The following is a 17505-nucleotide window of genomic DNA, read 5'->3' on the forward strand; positions in this document are numbered from 1 at the left end:
TTTAAGGCAGAGTTCCCAAATCAAGTTTTGCCACAGCCCCCAATTATCCAATTATCCAAAGAGGTATTAAGAAATTGTCAAAGAAGTCTCAGGAAAAAAAGAATCATTTCAATTCATTTTAATTTTAAAATTAATCTTCATCTCAATAAAACTTGAACAAGGGAGAGGTAGCATGGCTCTGTGGAAAGAATGCTGTACTAGGATCCAAATGGCCTGGGTTTGAATCCTGAATCGTTATAACCTATGTGACCTTGGACAAGTCACTTAACTGCTCTAAGTTTCCTCAGATGTAAAATGAGGGGATTGGACTAGATGACTTCTAAGGTCCCTTTCTAGTTGAAATCTATGATCCTGTCAGTCATAAAATCAAACCACAGTTTCTGAGTGTCTGGAAATCAGAAGGGTTCCAGTGGCGCTATCAATTTTATTTAACCAATCAATCAACAAACATTTAATAAATTCCTACTATGCGCCTGGAACCTTGCTAGGTACTGGGGCTACAAAGATATAAGTACAATAATCTCTGCCCTCAAGAAGCTTACATTCTACAGGGAGAGACAATGTATACTTCTAGAAGTATACTATATAGGAAAAAAAGTTACAAAAAAGAACATGATAATTTGAGGAGGAAGGTGCTAGGAGGCTTCATGGAGAAGATGGGCTTTAGAGAAAGCTGAGCTCTAGAGAAAGGTAAGGATTCTAAGGTCGCTAGGTGGTGTCATAGTGCACAGAGCACCTGCCCTGGAGTCAGGCAGATTCATTTTCCCCGAGTTCAAATCTGACCTCAGACACTTACTAGCTATATGCTCCTGGACAAGTCATTTAACCATTTGCTTCATCTGTAAAATTGGCCAGAGGAGGAAATGGCAAATCACTCCAGTATCTTTGCCAAGAAAAGCCCAAATGGAGTCCCAAAGAGTCAGACACAACTGAAAATGACTGAATATTCATAGGGATTCTAAGTAAGAGAGGTGTGCATTCCAGGTTCAGAGGAGAGACTGTGCAAAGGGAGATGTAGACAGGAGATGGAATTTCCTGTGTGTGCATGGGAACCAGCATGTCCGAGTCATATTCAAAGAGAACTAATGTGTAATAAAATTGGAAAGGTTGGACCCTAGTCATGAAGGGCACAGAATGCCAGATGGAATTTATTTTTCATCCATTTAGTAGATGCTCTGAAAGTCATCATAGCATGGTGGGTAGAGAAAGGGGGAAGGGAACAAGTATTTATTAAGCACCTACTATGTTACAGGCACTATGCCAAGCACGTTGCAATTATTTCACTTGGTCCCCACAGCAACCTTAGGAGGTACTATTTTGAGGTAGACCGAGGTTAGGTGGCCTCTTGGTCACAGTTAAACAGCTAGTAAGTATCTGAGGAGGGATTTGAACTCACCTTTACTATGACTCAGTGCTCTACCCATTGTACCAGGGAATTGACCTAAATAAAAAGCCAGCCTTGGAATGAAAAGAAAAATCCTGTCTCTGGCATATGCTCACTCTATGACACTAGACAAGTCACTTATCCTCTATAATCCTCTAGGACTATAAATTGAAGAGAAGATACTAACCTACATTGATATGCATTTGTATATCGCCTATGTGACCCTGGAAAAGTCATTTGTCCTCTATAATCCTCTAAGATTTTAATTTTTTTAACCGTTACCTTCTGTCTTAAAATCAATTCTAAGTATCCATTGTAAGGTAGAAGAGAAAGGTTAACTGATTTGACCAGGATCACACAGCTAGGAAGTACCTGATTCCAAATTTGGACCCAGGTCTTCCCTACTCCAGGTCTGGTGCTTTATCTACTATGCTGCTAAGCTGCCCAACTAAGATTAGAAATTGCAGAAAAGGTGCTGACCTGTATTAGTGGATATGCTGTATAACCCTGGGCAAGTCATTTAACCTCTATAATCCTCTAAGATTAGAAATTGCAGAGAAGGTGCTGATCAACATTTGTAGATAGCATTTTCTCATTCAGGAGTTCTCAATACTAATTACAGATCCAGTCCCCTCTGCCTATACTATTGAACATCTCTCCTGGGCCCAGCCCTGTGGTAGGACCTGCCTGGGAGGGGAGAGAAGTGAAGACCTAGTCTTTCTCCTGGAGATGCTCATTATCCAATCATCAGAGTATCTGGAGGGTTAAAAGGAGCTTTTTGAGATAACCAGTCTACCTTTTTGTTTTACAGATGAGAAGACCAAGGTCAGATTTGAGCTAGTGCAGCAATTGAGGAAGAGACCTGAAACTCAAACCTAGTTGATCATTCTCTGTACAAAATTACCAACTGCTCTTCTTCTAAGGTTCCTCCCATTGTGATATCCTTTGATTCTACTGGAAGGGAGAATTGCCTATGGTCAACTTGGAATCAAGAAGATCAAGGTTGGAATGCTGTCTCTGATCCTTCCTGGCTGTGTGACACCAGGCCAGTTGCTTAAATGCATCTTAAATGCAGTTTCCTCATCCATACATGAGAGGGAGTTGAACTCAAAGACCTTTAGGGAATGTGGTCAAAAAAAGAATTTAGAACCTGGAATTCCCAAGTTCAAATTCCATCTCTGCTCCTTAATAGTTGTGTAACCCCAATGGACAAGTCACGAAACCTGTTTCAGTCTCTCTTTCCACACTGGTAAGATGAAGATAATAATATCTGACATGGGGCACCTAGGTAGCTCAGTGGATTTGAGAGCCAGGCCTAGAGATGGGAGGTTCTAGGTTCAAATCTGGCCTCTGACACTTCCTAGCTGTGTGACCCTGGCCAAGTCACTTAACCCCCATTGCCTAGGCCTTATGATTCCTCTGCCTTAGAACCAATACCTAGTATTGATTCTAAGGTAGAAGGTGAGGGTTTAAAAAAAAAGATGAGGGGGCAGAGCCAAGATGGTGGCTTAGGAGCACCTAAAGCCCAACCCTCTCTGACAATCCTTCTAAACCAATATTTATATCATGCTTCAAAGAAAACTGAAATCCATACCCAACAAGAAGTCACAAGACTCTCCTAGTGAAAACAACTTGAAAGGTAGGCACAGTGTGTCTATTTTCACAGGAAAAGGGAGAGACAGGCTGGCTGAACACCTTCTCCCACCTAGCATTGAGATCTATGAAAAGACCAGGTTGACTGTGTGAGCCCTGGGTATAGACCACAGCTGTAAGGGTTCTCCTCTGACCTACCACATGTGGTCCAGGGCTCTAACATGGACTGGCAGGGAGGAACTGGAGCAGGCCACCTAGCTAGACATTCTCAGCCCTCTGGCTACAGTGAAAAATTTGCTCTAGGGTAGGTCAGCTCAGCAGGTTAGCTCAACCACTTGAATCTAGTATAACAGCAGAGTATTGAGAAAATAGAAGATTTGGCCTCAGGGCCTGACAGCTCAAACACTCTGGTTCAGAAAATCAACAGAGGGACAAATCTATATAGTACATAGGGCAAAGGGAAAAAATAGTCAATTAAATGAGTAAACAAGAGGAGGAGGAAAAGCTATAATTGAAAGCTTCTGTGGGGGTAAGAACCAAAAAACAGAACCAATGAATGAGGACAATATCCAAGAAACATCAAGAAAAGCCTCAAAAAAAACAAACAAACAGGGAATTGGATGCAGGCTATGGAGGAGCTCAAAAAGGAATTTAAAAATAATACAGGTTGAAGAAAAGTGGCAAAAAGAAAATAGTAGCCTGAAAAGCAAAATAGGTCATCTGGAAACAGAGGCACAGGCATTCAAAGTCAGAATTGACCTGCTGGAAAATGCTACAAAAAAAATGGAGAAGAAAAATGTCTTGAAAGGAAGAATGAACCAAAAGGAAAAGGAGAATCAAAAGATCATAGAAGAAATTTAGTCTTTAAAACTTAGAATAGGGCAATTAGAAAATAATAACTTCACAAAACACCAAGACATATTAAAACAAATTCAAAAAAATGAAAAATTGAAGATAATTGGAGACACCTCAGTGAGAAAACAACTGCACTGGAAAACAGATCCAGGTGAGACAATTTAAGAATTATTGGACTACCTGAAAATCATGTCCAAATAAATAAAAAGCCTAGAAATCATACTACAGGAAATTTATTCAGGAAAACTACCCCAAAGTTCTTGAACATGAGGGTAAAATAGAGACTAAAAGAATCCACAGATCACCTCCAGCATTAAATAAATAAATTTAAAAAATAAATTTAAAAAATAATTGACAATTCCCAGTAATATCATAGCTGACCTCAAGAATTCCCAGGTCAAGGAGAAGATACTATAAGCTTCCAGAAAGAAACAACTCATATATCTGGCAGCGTCCACTCTGAAAGACTGGAAGGCATGGAATATGATATTCCAGAAGGCAAGGGAACTGGGTCTACAACCAAGAATCAACTATCAAAGAAAACTTACTATTTTCCTTCAGGGTAAATTATGGTCATTTAATAAAATAGAAGATTTTCAAGCATCCCTGAAAAAAAGACCAGACTTAAACAGAAATGTTGATGCCCAAATACAGAATTCAAGAGAAACATAAAAAGATAAGAGAAATAAGAGAAAAAATTTAAGGGCTTCAATAAGGTCAAATGGCATATATTCCTATATGGAAACATGATATCTGTAACTCGTTAAAAATGTTATCATTGTCATAGTACCTAAAAGAAGTATACTTAGAGGGTGCAGTGGTAAATTGTTTAGGATATGTCAAAAATACTTTTAAAGGGGTGAAAAAAGAGCATAATACTAAGAAAAATGGGAAAAGAAGTAAAATGAGGTAAAATATATTACATAAAGAAGGAGGAGAGGAGAGAGGAGAAGACCAATACAATGGAAGGGAGGAAGAGGTTGGTGAAAGGCAATGCTTAAACCTTACTCTGATTGGAATTGGCTCAGAGAGGGAAGAACAGCCAGATCCATTGGGGTACAGAATTGTCTCTTGCCCTATAGAGAAGTAGAAGGAAACAAGAAGTGTGGTTGTGGGAGGGGAGTAATACAAGGGAGGGAAAGGTTGGGGGGGGGGTATTGAAAAGGCCTTATAGTAAAAGGGGAATAAAAAGAGAGGTGGTTGGAAGGGGTGTGAAATAAGGGAGGTAAAAGGGGGGAGACTGACTAAAAGTGAAACACTAGAGGGGAGGGTAAGAGGGAAAGGAGAAATGTTAGGTTTTTTTTTTAAAATATATTTTATTTGATCATATCCAAGCATTATTTGTTAAAGACATAGATCATTTTCTTTTCCTCCCCCCCACCCCCCCCACCCCCCATAGCCGACGCGTAAATCCACTGGGCATTACATGTTTTCTTGATTTGAACCCATTGCTTTGTTGATAATATTTGCATTAGAGTGTTCATTTAGAGTCTCTCCCCTGTCATGTCCCCTCAACCGCTGTATTCAGGCAGTTGCTTTTCCTCGGTGTTTCCACTCCCATAGTTTATCCTTTGCTCATGAATAGTGTTTTTTCCTCCTGGATCCCTGCAAATTGTTCAGGGACATTACACCGCCATTAATGGAGAAGTCCATTACGTTCGATTATACCACAGTGTATTAGTCTCTGTGTACAATGTTCTCCTGGTTCTGCTCCTCTCGCTCTGCATCACTTCCTGGAGGTTGTTCCAGACTCCATGGAACTCCTCCACTTTATTATTCCTTTTAGCACAATAGTATTCCATCACCAACATATACCACAATTTGCTCAGCCATTCCCCAATTGATGGGCATCCCCTCGTTTTTCAGTTTTTGGCCACCACAAAGAGCGCAGCTATGAATATTTTTGTACAAGTATTTTTGTCCATTATCTCTTTGGGGTACAGACCCAGCAGTGCTATGGCTGGATCAAAGGGTAGATATTCTTTTGTCGCCCTTTGGGCATGAGAAATGTTAGTTTTAAAGGAGGAAGTCTAAATGGAAGGGAATACATAGATAGTAATCATAACTATGAATCTGAATGGAATGAACTCACCCATAAAATGGAAACAGATAGCAGAATAGATTAAACACCAGAATCCTACCATATATTGTTTACAAGAAACACTTGAAGCAGGTAGATAAGCACAGGGTAATGGTAAGGGGCTGGAGCAGAATCAGACTGCTACTGAGGCAAAGAAGGCAGGAGTAGCAATTATGATTTCAGACAAAGCTAAAGTAAAAATAGATTTGATTAAAAGAAATAAGGAAAGTAATTATATCTTGATAAAAGGTAGTATAAATAATGAAGAAATATCACTACTTAACATATATGCACCAAATGGTATAGCATCCAGATATTTTAAGGCAAAACTAAAGAAGCTTAAGGAGGAAATAGATATTAAAACCATATTAGTGGGGGACTTCAATCTTCCTCTATCAGAACTAGATAAATTGAGCCAAAAAATAAATAAGAAAGAAGTAAGGGAAGTGAATGAAATATTAGAAAAATTAGAGCTAACAGATATCTGGAGAAAATTGAATAGGGATAAAAATGAATATACTTTCTTTTCAGCAGTACATGGTACATATACAAAGATTGACCATGCACTAGGACATAAAAGTATTGCAAACAATGAAAAAAGCAGAAATAAATAAATGCAATTTTTTCAAATCATAATGTGATTAAAAATCATAATTAACAAGGGCTCATGGAAAGGCAAATTTAAAATTCAGTGAAAACTTAATAATCTAATTCTTCAAAACTGGTGGGTCAAAGAACAACTCATAGAAACAATTACTGATTTCATTGAAGAGATTGACAATGAGGAAACAGTATACCAAAATCTATGGTCTACAGCCAAGTACTCAGGGGAAAATTTATATCCCTAAGTGCCTATATCAACAAAATAGAGAGAAAGGAGATCAATGAATTGGGCATGCAACTTAAAAAGCTAGATAGAGAACAAATTTAAAATCCCCAGATAAAAACTAAATTGGAAATCCTAAAAATCAAAGGAGAAATTAATAAAATTGAAAGTAAAAGAACTATTGAACTAATAAATAAGACTATGAGCTTGTACTTTGAAAAAAAACCAAATAAAATAGGTAAAAGGCAGGTTAATCTAATATAAAAAAGAAAGAAGAAAAACAAATTACCAATATCAAAGATGAAAAGGGGATTGCATCTCTAATGAAAAGGAAACTAAGGTAATAAGAGCTATTTTGTCTAATTACATGGCAATAAATATAACAATCTAGGTGAAATGAATGGATTTTTACCAAAATATAAAATGCCTGAACTAACAAAAGAAAAAATAGAATACTTAAATAACCCCATCTCAGAAAAGGAAATTGAACAAGCAATTAAGGAACTTCTTAAGAAAAAATCCCCAGGGCACGACGGATTCACCAGTGAATTCTATCAAACATTCAGAGAACAGTTAATCCCAATACTATACAAACTATTTGACAAAATAAGCAAAGAAGGAGTCTTACCAAATTCTTTTTATAACACAAATATGGTATGGATTCCAGAGTCAGGCAGACCAAAAACAGAGAAAGAAAACTACAGACAAATCTCCTTAATGAACAGAGATGCAAAATTCTTAAATAAGATACTAGCAAAAAGACCACAGCAAGTTATCACAAGTATTATTTACTATGACTAGGTGTAATTATAGCAAGAATGCAAGGATGATTTAATATTAGGAAAACCATCCACATAATTGACCATATTAATAACCAAACCAACAGAAATCACATGATTATCTCAATAGATGCAGAAAAAGCCCTTGACAAAATAGAACAGCCATTCCTATTCAATAAACACTTCCTCAAAATAATAAACAGCATATATTTACAACCATCAGCAAGTATCATCTGCAATGGGGATGAGTTACAAACCTTCCCAATAAGATCAGGAGTGAAGCAAGGATACCCATTATCACCTCCATTATTTAATATTGTACTAGAAATGCTAGAGGTAGCAATTAGAGAAGAAAAAGAAATTGAAGGGATTAAAGTAAGCAATGATGAAACTAAACTATCACTCTTTGCAAGATGGTATGGTGGCATACATAAAGAATCCTAGAAAATCAACTAAAAAGCTAGTGGAAATAATTAACAACTTTAGCAAAGTTGCAGGATACAAAATTAACTCGCATAAGTCATCAGCGTTTCTATATATCTCCAACACATCTCAGCAGTCAGAATTAGAAAGAGAAATTTCATTTGAAATCACCCTAGACAATGTAAAATATTTAGGAATCTATCTGCTGAGACAAACACAGGAACTATATGAACACAACTACAAAACACTCTCCACACAATTTAAAACCAGATCTACATAATTGGAAAATCATTAATTGCTCCTGGGTAGGATGAGCTAATATAATAAAAATGACTGTCCTACCCAAAATAATTTACTTATTCAGTACCATACCTATCAAACTACCAAGAAAATTGTTTATAGAATTAGACAAAACTATAGCAAAGTTCATCTGGAAGAACAAAATATCAAGAATTTCAAAAGAAATAATTTTTTTAAAATGTAAATGAAGGAGGCCTAGCAGTACCAGATCTTAAACTGTACTATAAAGCAGTGGTCATCAAAACAATATGGTCCTGGTTAAGAGACAGAAGAGTGGATCAATGGATAGAGTAGGGGTAAATGACCTCAACAACCTAGTATTTGATAAACCCAAAGATCCCAGCTTTGGGTACAATAACTCATTATTTGACAAAGACTGCTAGGAAAATGGGAAAATTATATAGGAAAAATCAGGGTTAGATCAACAACTCAAACCCTGTTACCAAGATAAATTCAAAATGGGTAAATAACTTAAATATAAAGAGTGAAATTATAAACAAATTAGGTGAACATAGAATAGTATACCTGTCAGATCGATGGGAAAGGAAGGAATTTTTAAGACCAAGCAATAGAAAGAGAACATTACAAAATGTAAAATTAATAATTTTGATTATATTAAATATAAAAAATCTTGCAACGAAAATTAGAAGGAAAGCAACAAACTGGGGGGTGGGAATTTTATAACAAAACTTTCTGACAAAGCTTTAATTTCCCAAATATACAGGACTAAGTCAAGTTAACAAAACATCAAGCCATTCCTTGGGGGCCAGCTGGGTGGATCAGTGGATTGAGAGCCAGGCCTAGAGATGGGAGGTCCTAGGTTCAAATCTGGCCTCAGATACTTCCTAGCTATATAATCCTAGGCAAGTCACTTAACCCTCATTGCTTACACTCTTCTGCCTTAGAATCAATTCACAGTAATGCTTCTAAGACTGAAGGTAAGGGTTTTTTTTTTTTAATCAAGTCATTCCCTAATTAACAAGTGGTCAAAGGATATGAATAGGCAGTTTTCAGATGAAGAATCAGTACTATCAGTAATCACATGAAAAAGTGTTCTAATCCCTCCTGATTAGAGAAAGGCAATCAAAACAATTCTGAGGTACCACCTCACACCCAGCAGATAACCCGATATGACAATAAAGGAAAATGATAAATGTTGGAGGGGTATGGAAAAATTGGGAAATTAATGCATTGTTGTTGGAGTTGTGAATTGATCCAACCATTCCAGAAGGCAATTGGGAATCATGCCCAAAATGCTTTAAAAGAATACATGTCCTTTGATCCAGCCATACCACTGCTGCATTTGTATGCCAAACTAATAACAAAGAAAAAGATGTACAAAAATATTTATAGTTGCACTTTTTATAGTGGGAAAAAAAACCTGGAAAATGAGGAGGTGTCCATTGATTGGGGAATGGCTGAATAAATGGTAGTATCTGATGGTGATGGAATATTATTGTGCTGAAAGCAATAATGATCTGGAGGGATTCCATGTGAACTGGAAAGACCTCCAGGAATTGATGCAGAGAGAAAGGAGCAAAACCAGGAGAACATTGTACACAGAAAATGAAACATTGTGAGACCATCAAATGTAATCGATTTTGCTACTAGTAGCAATAAATGATCCAGGTCAATGACGAGGGACTTATGAGAAAGATACTATCCACATCCTGAGAAAGAACTGTGGGAGCGGAAACATTCATCATGAGAATTAAGAACTCATCCTCCCAAGATATGGAACCAAAGAATGTCAAAACTGGAAGGGCCCTCAGCCCATACCCAAGTGAGGATCCCCTCTACAACATACCAGACAAGTAGTCCTCCAGACTTTACTGAGATGTCTTCATTTCACTCCCTCTCGAAATACACCATTCCACTTTGGATCAGCTCTCATCATTAGTTTTTCATAGAATCATAAATTTCTATCTGGAAGTGACTCTAAAGCCTACTGAGTCCAACCCTCATTTTATAAATAAGGAAACAGAGACATGGAAAAGAAAAGAGGTGGAGGTAAGATTTGAATTCAGATCTTCCTGCTTCTAGATACAGTGCTCTATCCACAACATGATGCTAATTCTGCCTCTTTCCTATCTGCCACAAACCTTTCCTAGTTCTATCTTCTGGGGCCAAATAGAGCAAGTCTAATCCTTCTTTGGCCAGCTAGATAATGCCATAGTGCCAGACCTGGAATCAGGAAGACTCATCTTTCTGAATTCAAATCTTATCTCAGATTCTGTGTTACCCGAAGTCATTTAACTCTGCCTCAGTTTCCTCATCTGTAAAGTGAACTGGAGAAGGCAATAGCAAACCACTCCAATATCTTTACCAAAAAATTCTAAATGGGGTCATGAGTTGGACATGACTGAAAAATGACCAAACAATTCCTCTTTCTTTTTATATCATATCTCCCCTAAATCTTCTCTTCTTCAGGTTCCATATTCCTCACCAATCAGTCTTCTTATGGCATGAACTTAAGACCCTTTCTCATCCTGGGTGCCCCACTCCAAACTTTTCAGATAGCAAGCTCCCAAAGGGCAGAGACCTCTTCTGAATTGAGATCTTGAACCAATTTATCAAAATGTGAAGGAGAGAAGAAGAGGTGGAGAGGTTCAAAGCAAGACAAATGCCACACACACACACACACACACACACACACACACACACACACACACACACACATTACTCAGGCTACTTTCCCCTTTGCTCAGAGGGTGGGATATAGATAGGGCATCAGGCCAAATATCTCCTCTACATATGAATAGATATCTGGTCCGTGATCCTTTGGGGAGAAGCCATTGATGGGAAAAATCATTCTAAAGATAAGGGCAAGTGGCAGCTAGGTGGCACTGTAGATAAGAGCACTAGGTCTGGAATCAGGAAGACCTGGGCTCAAATGTGACCTCAGACACTTTCCAGCTGTGTGATCCTGGACAAGTCACTTAACCCCTTTTGCCTAACCCTTGCCTTTCTGTCCTAGAGTTGTTACAAAGACAGAAAGTATAGGTTTAAAAAAATTATTAATAAAGACAGCAGCAGCTATATGTGGTTTAGCAGAGAGCATTACCAAACAAAAGACCCTACTTTTTGGAGCAGATATATTTGAGATAAGAATTATATGTAAATGGAATTTTTGTAAATGGAATCATTTTAAGTGCTTGTAGTTTTTAAGATGTCTATTAGGATTCCTTTTGTAAATTGAGACAACAACGCTGCTACCCTCCGACCAATTTATGTAAACCCATATCCTGATTTGCTTTTTCTTAGAGAGGCTGACCCTGAATAAGTTTGGGGAGAGACGTGTTAATTTTTAGGCCATGTGAAGATGGGATTAATTCTCTCCTGCCCATTTTTAGATCTAATCACCAGAAGCATCTACACCCCACTTATCCTTAAGTGGGGGAGGTCTATGACCCACGTGTGTCATAGTGGGTAACGAATCAGAACCCACTGACTGCCCCCTGGGCAGTTAAAGCTATAATTGGTCCACGTAAAAGTGGAAGGAAGGCACAGGAAGCTAGGAAAGGAATGGTCTTTAAAAGTGGCAAGAATTTCCTGTGAAAGGAGGGCTTTCTCCTTTAACAGAACCCTGGAGGAGCTCTGGCTGAGGACCTTAGACTGCTTTCCTATTTTTCCTTAGGACTACCACTTGGGTGAGTGAAAAAGACTGGCTCCTTTCCTTGGCTTTCCTGGAGGTACTAGCCTCTGGAGAGGCCCCTTGTCTTGGAGGAGGTCTGGAGGCTAAAACCCTTGTTTAAGGCCTCTGGGCCCTGCCTGGTTCCAACCAGACCAGAGTAAAAATCTACTCTCTCTGATTTTCTTACTTTCACCCTTTCTCCTTTTTATAAATAAACTACCATAAGTCATTCTGACTAGAGTAATAATTCCTGGTAACCACACTTATAAATTTAGTCCACTCCTTTGTAGTTTAACCCCTGACATTCTAGCCCTTACAGTCACTGTTACCATTTCCCAGATTCGGTACAAATTCACTGTGCAAATAGACAGGCAGCCCATGGAGGCAGTCCACCCAGGCAATTCAAGAAACATTATTAAGCACTCACACACTTCCCAACTGTGTGACCCTGGGCAAGTCATTTAACCCTGATTGCCTAGCCCTTACCACTCTTCTGCCTTACAACTGATCCAAGGCAGAAGGTAAGAGTTTAAAAAAAAAGCAAAAACCCACAACACTTATTAAGCATATACTATGTTGGAGGTGCTGGGCTAGTTGCTACTGGGAATACAAAAAAGACCTAAATGAGCCAGTTTCTGGCCTCCAAGACCTTATAATCTCTTGGAGGATACAGCCTATAAAGAGATGAGTGTTTGTAAAGACCACATTTGAATAGGCAGAGAATACTAGGGGAATCAAGCAAAGCTTCCCAAAGAAGGAGGCTCCTGAATGGAATCATAGGAAATTAAAGATGCTGAGAGATCAACAGAACTGAGAACAGATGTGGTCCAGGAGAAACGGTGGGAAATGGACCACCAAAGAGGCCAATCTGACTGGACCAGAGACAGTATGAAAGTGAGTAATTAAAAGCTATCTGGAAAGATAAGTTGCTTGTTTGTTTGTTTTTTAATAGGATTTTCATTTATTGGAATTAGACCAAAGGAAATAGAAGGCTATATCATCCAGTCAAAGAAGGGCTTTGAATGCCAAGCTGAGGTATGTATTTTATCAAGTTAAAGAAAGATACGGGTTCAAGGGGAAAGAGTTTGTTTTCAATGGACCTACTGATTCCTGAGGAAAAAATGCCTTCTCTCTATGCAGATGGGTCATCTATTCTACAATTTAAAGTCATAGAAAGTTGAAGTTAAGTGACTTGCCCAGGATGACCCAGTCAATATGAATCAGGCTTGAACCCAGGTCCCCCAACACTGATGTCAACTCTCTATCCACTCCACTGCCTCTCTGAGGGAAAATATAATGAATTTCATTTTGAATGTGTTGGACAAACACTAAAGACGGATCTGGACCCTGAAATACTTAGGAGAAGGAGAATCATCCAAATGGTACAAGGGAAATCATGTAGCCCTTTCAGGGATCCCAAGTCACTAATAAGCATTAAATGCTTTGCTCTTGGGCACCTCTTTTCCTAGTGATGCTATATGGGCTCGTGAATTACAGAACACCATAGAGCTCCAGAGTATCACAATGTCAGGATCTCCAAAAGGAAGTAGAATAACGCCTTATGGATGTAAGTTGACTTCCAAATATCACCAGGGATGAATAGTGTATTACTCGGGCCCAAGAAGTGGTGAGGCAGCTGACATCAAGGACATTGGAGAGCAGAAAAGGTGGCAGGCTGAAAACATCAAAGAGTCGAAGGATAACCAATGGACAACAATGCTACTTCATGGAATATTAAATGGCCTAAAGGAAGACTTTCAGCAGGTTGAACGAACCCTTTGTGAAGGACACATGATATGTGGATAAAAGTCACACAGGAGGAGGGAGGACCCACTTCAATGAGATCATGGATCCCTTAAAATAAACCAGAAGATATTGCCTTTTTGTTAATCCAAACCTATGGGGCGCCATATTGGGAAGTATTCTTTTTTAGCATTCTCAAACAAACTCACAGCTCTCCCTTTGATCTGGACTGCTTTGAAGCTTTCTAAGTTCCACTGTTTCCCTTGAGACTGAGAAGTTGAGAATCCAAAATCACCAACGTTTTCATTAGTAGAAAGCACCTTCCCTCTCCAGATCTGGATAGTTGCCACAGGCTAATCCTCCTCTGATAGGGAACCAAAGGAAAAGCCTAGAATATCTCACTTGCTCGAGGAGAAAAACCTACTCACCTCTGGAAAGAACTTTTTGCATTTTGCATCAAGAGTAGAGTCCTTAGTGACTTCACAAAGGCTTAGAACCTAAGTGCTAGAAAGAGTTTTAGGAAAAAATTTTGGGATTCTAGGTCATAGGATCATAGCTCTAGAGCTAAAAAGGAACTTTTTCAACCCCCTCATTTTGTAGATGGGCAAAATGAGGCTCATAAAGGTTTAGTGTTTTTTTAAACCCTCACTTTCTGTCCTAGTAACAACTCCAAAACATAAGGGCAAGGGCTAGGCAAATGGGATTAGGTAATTTTTCCAAGGTCATCCAGCTAGGAAGTATCTGAGGCCAGACTGGAACCCAGGACCTCAGATTGGAATCCAGGGCCTCTGATTGGAACCCAGGGCCTCCAATTGGAACCCAGGGCCTCTGATTGGAACCCAGGGCCTCCTGACTCCAGACCTGGGACTTTATCCACTAAGACACCTAGCTTCCCCAGGGTTAAGTATTTTAAGTCCAACATCCTATGGCTGGTGTCCGAGACAGACTTGAAATCTAGGTCTTTCCATTTCAAGGTCTAGTACCCTATCTAGTGTAACACACTGACCTTCATGATACCTCGTCTCATCTTCTACCCAGTGTTAGAGCAGGAAAGGGTCCCAAGCAATAGTCCCCTCTACAAGTGGATCATCTAGCTTCTTGGATACTCCCAATGACAGAGAGCTTACAACTTAACAAGATGGCCTATTCTATTGTTGGACAAGAGTTAGAAATCTTCAAAGCAAGCTGAAATCCACCCCTTCTTTGTAATGACAAACTCATCTGCACTCATTTGCAACCATGTAGAATCCCTCATCTACATGACAACCTTTCAGATACTTGAGGATGGACATGGCGGATAGCTCTGTCTTTTCCTTTAAACAGCCCTTTCATGGAGTCGAAAAACACACGTGGGTAGGGGCAGCTACATAGCACAGCAGATAGAAAACCCACTGCCTTTCAGGACAGCCCATTCCATGTTTAGATAGCTCTAGTTGTTGGGAAGTTTTCCCTTCCATAATGCTTAAATTTGCCTTTGTATAACTTCCTCCCATTGGTCCCCATTCTGCCCCAAAGAGCCAAGCTGAAGAAGTCTAATCCATCTTCTATAGGAAAGTCATTTAAGTACTTGAAGACAGATTTCTTCCCCTCAGTCACCACCTCCAAATACCACCTCCTCTACCTAAATACCACCAAGTTTCTTTTTCTCAAGGTAAAACATCCCCATTTCCTTCAAACCCTCCCCCCATATGGCACTACCATATGTTTTGGCTTGTCTGAATGGGGGTCTTCTCTCCCTAATAGGCAGGGAGCTAACTGAGACCACGTCTGATAGAAACTCTGATCCAGCCATACCACTTCTGGGTTTGTGCCCCAAAGAGACAATAAGGAAAACAACTTGTACAAAAATATTCATAGCCGCAATCTTTATGTTGGCAAAAAATTGGAAAATGAGGGGATGCCCTTTGATTGGAGAATGGCTGAACAAATTGTAGTATCTATTGGTGATGGAATACTATTGTGCTCAAAGGAATAATGAACTGGAGGGACTCCATGTGAACTGGGATGACCTCCAGGAACTGATGCAGAGTGAAAGGAGGAAAACCAGAGATGGATACACTGTGGCACAATCAAATGTAATGGACTTCTCTACCAGCAGCAATGCAATGATCCAGGACAATTCTGAGGGACTTGTGAGAAAGATGCTATCCACATCCAGAGGAAGAACTGTGGGAGCAGAAATGCAGAAGAAAAATAACTGCTTGATCACATGGTTCAATGGGGATATGATTGACTCTAGTGCAAATATCAACAATATGGAAATAGGTCTGGATCAATAACACATGTAAAACCCAGTGGGATTGCTCATTGGCTGGGGGGTGGGGTGGGAGGAGGGGAGGGAAAGAACATGAATTATGCAACCATAAGAAAATATTCTAAATTAATTAAATAAAAAATTTCAAATCACAAAAAAAGAAACTGTGCCTCTTACCCATCCTGCCACCCTCTAGTGCTCAGCACACACATAGGTGCCAAAGATGTATTTGTGGAATGGATCCTAAAAGTCCAGGTCTTTCAGAAAGTGGGGCTAAGATTTTGGCTGGACCTCAGAGGTCATGTAGTCCTCATTTTACAGAAGAGGAAATTGAAGGGAGGGACATTATATGACTTGCCCAAGATTACCTAGACAGTGTCAGAAGCAGAGTTAGTCATGGAATCATGGATCTAGAGCTTGAAGGGACCTCAGAGTTCATCCTGTCAAAGGGATCATTTTACCACTAAGGAAGCTGAAGCACAGACAGGTTAACATTAGACATCTAAGTGGCACAGTGGATAGATTACTGAATTTAGAGACAGAGGGGCCTGAATTCAAATCCTGCCTCAGACAATGACTAGCTATGGGACCCTTGCCAAGTCATTTAATCTCTAGCTGCCCTGATTACATCTGTAAAATGGGCATTATGCTAGCACCTAATGACTAAAAGTTGTTGTAAGGATCAAATGAGATAACATATGTAAAGTGCTGCCTATATAAAGGCTAGCTATTGGATTAAATGACTTGATCAGTAATTAAGGGTCTGGGCAGGATTTGAACCCATCTTCTCTGACTAGAGAGCCCACACTCTTTCTATTACACCATTCTGCTTGTTGGGGGGTGGGGGGTAAAAAGGAAGTCGCTAAGTCTGGAGAATGTCAGTTTCCTCGTTCCCAGAAGAATGAGTTTACACCTTGGACGCAGCTTCCCCTTTCCGGGGCTCAATTTCCTCAGCTGTAAAATGGGGGCGGGCAGACCACATGATCTCGAAGCTTCTTTTCATTCCCTAAGGACTAGCCCACATGATCCTTGGATCAGGGCAAAGATTGGCTGAGGCTGACCCTCCCCGCTCCCGCACAGGCTGCCCAGAGCATCAGTAGGCAGGGATGGGGCCAGCTACTTCTGGACGCAGGCAGGGCGGGAGGGGGAGCTGGGAGCTGCGCTTACGCGGGACTGTGGGGAGGGGGCGGCTGGACTGCGGGTCTAGATCTGGGATCCCGGCTCGCCCCTTCTTCGCTGCGGTGGTGGGCACTGGCCCTATCTCGTCTGGAATCTGGGACGTCTTCTGGGGCGGGGTTGGAACGGGCTGCCTTTGTGACCCGTGCGGGACATTCCCCTCCTCAGGGCCGCGAGGCACGAGGCGATCCCTTCCGCCTTCACCTTAAGGGGTCCCCTGATTACGTCAGTGGCGTAGCCTTCTCTGCTCAGCCCAGTAGGGGAGGGAGAAGGGGCTGGAAAAGACGACAGAGGAAATGGCAGGGGAAGAGGCTTTCACACTTTCCCAGCTTTCACACTTCCTGGCCCCATGACAAGGGACAAATAAAACGAAGGGTTTGGGGGCCTCAGCGTGCTCATCTGGAAAATGGGAGGGTCAAGAAGGTAGCCTGATGCAGTGGGGAACCAGTGCTGGATTT

The 17505-nt window shown here is 40.1% G+C and overlaps 1 protein-coding gene across 3 annotated transcripts in view; it reads right to left on the reverse strand.

Moving 5' to 3' along the window:
• Nucleotides 1-17175, reverse strand: part of CCDC63 (coiled-coil domain containing 63) — a 57271-nt gene extending 40096 nt beyond the window's left edge. For 2 of the 3 annotated variants that reach the window (XM_007489837.3, XM_007489835.3), the window contains exon 1: nt 17039-17175. The gene's annotated coding sequence lies outside the window, so the exon portion shown is untranslated. Of the gene's footprint in view, nt 1-13826; nt 14043-17038 lie in introns of those variants that run through there. The other variant, XM_007489836.3, reaches the window with a different exon arrangement.
• Nucleotides 17176-17505: the final 330 nt, after the last annotated feature.

The sequence above is a fragment of the Monodelphis domestica genome, chromosome 3 (assembly GCF_027887165.1).
Source record: "Monodelphis domestica isolate mMonDom1 chromosome 3, mMonDom1.pri, whole genome shotgun sequence".
Classification (NCBI taxonomy): Eukaryota; Metazoa; Chordata; class Mammalia; order Didelphimorphia; family Didelphidae; genus Monodelphis; species Monodelphis domestica.